The sequence below is a fragment of the Pinus tabuliformis genome, chromosome 5_2 (assembly GCF_031772625.1).
Source record: "Pinus tabuliformis cultivar Carrire ecotype Pingquan chromosome 5_2, CPIR1, whole genome shotgun sequence".
Classification (NCBI taxonomy): domain Eukaryota; kingdom Viridiplantae; phylum Streptophyta; class Pinopsida; order Pinales; family Pinaceae; genus Pinus; species Pinus tabuliformis.
Window position 1 is genome coordinate 559,891,207 of NC_142306.1, and position 4,137 is coordinate 559,895,343.

General features: G+C 39.4%; 1 pseudogene; it reads right to left on the reverse strand.

Annotated features, from left to right (window-relative positions):
* Positions 1-2,833: 2,833 nt before the first annotated feature.
* On the reverse strand, positions 2,834-3,729 carry LOC149160196 (tropinone reductase homolog At5g06060 pseudogene; annotated as a pseudogene).
* Positions 3,730-4,137: the final 408 nt, after the last annotated feature.

Genomic DNA, 4,137 nt, shown 5'->3' on the forward strand with positions numbered 1-4,137 from the left:
CAAGCTTTTCCTCTGCCTGAGGGTCGTAGAAGTTGTCTTCCAGCACTTCTTCTTGCTGTGTGCAATCAATTTCATCTTCAGAATACTGCTGCATCTCTTCATTCATATCAAGGGATGAAACATGGTTTTCACAAGTCAACTCCTGCTGCTCCTCATGCTGTGTTTCATGGGATGTTATATCTTCTCCTTGGTGCTGGAATGCATTGTTATGAAGAGCCTCTAAAATTTCTTCATCCGTGAATTCATCATCATCATAACCATCCTCTAAATACTTAATAAGACTTAAAGAATGTCTACAGCAATCTTTAAGCATCAATAAGGAAGGATAACCTTCTTTATACATTTCACAGAATTCATCATGGAAATCAGCAAGAGAAGATAATGAACCATTCTCCAAACTTTTATACCAAGACCATGCTTTTCCTTCTAAAGTGGCCATAAACATCCTCATGAGACAATCCTCGGGGAAATGAACCTTAAGACTGCGTACATGCATATGAAACCTAACCAAATGGAGAGCAGCATCATCCTTCTTTTCATCTTTGAATATTGGAAGATCATCTAACCAATCAACCTTTGGCATAGGATTTGGAAAACCAGGGATATGAGACTGATTCATAGGAGCATACCTGGCATTCATTCTTGCAGTGGAACTCATCTTGTAACTTCATCAAGCTACTGATCTTCTAGCAGTGGAGTCACCTTCCAACTTCTTATTTGATGTGTGGAGTCGCCAAGGTAGTTTTGCAGCCTCAAAAAGATGTCCGAGCTCCTGCTACCTTCAGAAGTTCAGCCTCTAAATTTCGGGAATGAATAATCTTCAGACTCCCGGCAAACGCACCAAAATGTTATCACAAAATTAGGTACTAAGGGTTGCTACTTAGCAAGATCTCATGTAACTATTTCAAACCAGGCTTTAGACTAAGGCTTAGCCTCCTTAGTCAGAGAGGGCTCTCTCACAGATTATGAATATGGATTAATGACCAGGAAGATGGCTAACTCTTTAAACAACACATGAGAAATAAGCTGGTTGGAACAACAAAACAAGATTTCTTCCATTGGGCTCATGGAGTCAAGCACCTTTGCAGTAAACTATCAACTACTCATTCATGGAAGTCAAGGCATATAATGTCTAAACACTCAAAACATTTCTCAAAGGAACCTCAGCTCATAAATATGCACAGGAAGTCTGAGCACTAGGTGAATTCAGAGTGATTGCATATCTATTGAGCTGTAAAATATGAAAGGTAAAACAAAACCACACACATCTTGAGCATTTGAACACAATATGAATCTTGAGAAGAAAAAGTAATCTTATTATATTACTGTCACAAGTCTTTTACATCAGCCAATATAAAAACTCTGTTTTTTCATAAATCTCCAACCCTCATTACATCAGAGTTTTCACTATATATAGGAAAACAAACTACACTACTTTGAGTCTCCTCCTCCAGCATGAGGGGAGCTCGATGACCTATCATTAACTACCCTTATCTATTTTTAAACAAACTCATTAAATACATAAAGTATTGAGCTGTAATTACAAAGAGTCCTAATCACACTAAAACTCTAACTTCATCTCCTCGTATGCCTGATTCCTTTCTTGATCTTTGACAGCTGTCTTTTGTTGGTTAGGCTCAAGATGATTGAGCTACAAATGCAAGGAACGCTGACTTTGGATACCTGTTAGCGTTGATGGATCATTTATCATCAGGATCAAAACACCTATTTTTAAGGTCCCTGTCTCCTACCATCCTCTGAAAATGTAGCAGCATGTTCCCAACTCTTTAATAACTCAAAGTATGGAACGCTGCTACCAAACACCATGTCTCCATATGAGCTGTAGGCTGTATTGATGTACAGGTGTCTCTCTTCTAACATTCCCGGTCAAACTGTTTATTCTGCATTGAAAACATCACCTACAACAATTTCGTAGCGCGCTACGAAACTGCTGTGTGATTTAAAAAACACAGTCTTCCTCTAAACTCCTCACAAAATTGAATAGCTGTTGTTGCCATTCTTCAGTTTCACCTTTGCTATGCTGGGATTCAGAATCACATTCTCTGTATCCTTCATAAGGTTAGAGTGGGTTACCTTCTTTTCCTCATCAAAGATCACCTCAAGCTTAGGCCTAACATAATTATTGAGAACTGAAGCACACAAAATCGATGCCCTTTTTATATATTTTTATCCCTGTCTTATCCTTTGTCCTTGCATTTGTCGATGTATCTCAGGGTACCGTGCTGCCTCATCCATAAGCTCAACAGTCCACTCTCGGTCATTCGAAATGCCAGGTTAAGATATCCAATTGAAACGCATATTACAACATCAAAGAATTGTAGAAGCCTTCTCTAAAGTACTGGAAATTCCAATGAAGTCTATGACAACACGAAAGGCCTGAAACCCTGTCATTTGGCCTGTGATGCGCTTTCCACCTCCTTCTGTTTTTAAGTATGCTAAAGTTATAGCTATAATGAATTCGTTCAAACAATCAGGTCCATTGATAGAATTTCTCTGTCTAGCCCAAACTTTAAGTAATAATAATGCTTCCACAAAAGTTTCTTGATCCAGAAATGTTCTTTTTAAGGATAATACTGTTGAAATGATCAGTATCACAAAGTCATTTGCAGAAGTCACAATATTGACTTCACCCCTCCAAGCTGCATCACATCCTCTTGCAGCAGCAGTTGCAGCACGTGCTTCTCCAGCTTCTATCTCTGCTTGGCTCTCTTGTACAAATGGGTGCTCCAAAAGTGCAGGCCAAGTCAATCTATTCTGTGAAACCTTGTTCAAAAGACCCTTGGTATTTTAGAGAAACACAACACTAAGCCTTACTTTCTGATCTCATATATAGAAACCGTTTACTGTCATTCCTTCATCAATAGAAATAACCTGACCAGTAATATATGAAGCTGCAGGTAGGCAAAGAAAAGCTACGAGGGATGAAACTTCATGAGGCTCAGCAAGACGCTTTAAAGGAGTACGATCAAGTATCTTTTCTACAAACTCTTTGTCTTCCAAGAGCTTCTCCACGAGTGATGTCTTGGTATACCATGGTGCCACACAGTTAACACGTATGTTGTCACTTGCCTACTCACATGCAAGATTCTTTGTGAGTTGGTTCATTGCTCCTTTGCTGGCTGCATATATGGTACCAGAGAAAATAGCTACAACACCAGCAACAGATGAAATGAAAACAATGCTTCCCTTTTCTGATGCTTTTAGTAGAGGATGTGACAACTGAGATAGATGATAAGCTGTTTCAAAGTTGGTAGACATAAGAAATGAGAAATCCTCAGCTGTATAACCCATAGTGGGCTTCCTCATATTTGTACCGACATTATTAATCCACATATTGAGTTTCCCATTGCAAAACGAAGAACATTTTCAATCAGCTCCTCTCGTGTTGAACGAGATGATAAATCACAGACTGTACCATCAACCTGCAGCCCAGATTCCTTCCACTGAGTCAAACATTCATTAAAATCCTTCTCTGTACGCGAACATGTATAAACAGCAGCTCCTAAACTAGTTAATTCCTCCACAACAGCACGTCCAATTTCTTTTGTACCACCAGTGACTAGGGCCGTCATGCCTTGCAGCAACCACCTCTATTGTCTGCTACTTGAACTCTCCCCCATCCTACTCTATGTGCATGAAAAAATACAACCCAACTTTGCAAAACACTTGATGAAATGAGTTCTCGGGATCCTATCTATTATCTCCTGGGCGCGCAGCAACAGACAAATTCAAGACATCTGCTGTATGATTGTATGGTTGTTCGCGTACTAGTTCAGGAGCCATATAAAGCGGGGTCCCTTTGATTGAATGAAGCGCCATTGTATTGCAAGACATAGCTCTTTCAAATCCAAAAGTCGCAAAGCTTGACAACACCTCCAGCACCAATAAGAATATTTTGAGGCTTCAGCTGTCGTAATATCTCAATTTCCTGCCTCAGATTGTCAATGTCTTTTTCACTCTTTCCATGCTTTAAGATAAACTTCATAGCAACTGTCTGCCCTATGTACTTGCGCCTGCCTTTGAACACCTTTCCAAAAGAACTTTCACCAACTAACTCTACAACATGATAATTTTCCACGCCCATCTTACAAATTATTGAAAATGTCGAAGATAAGT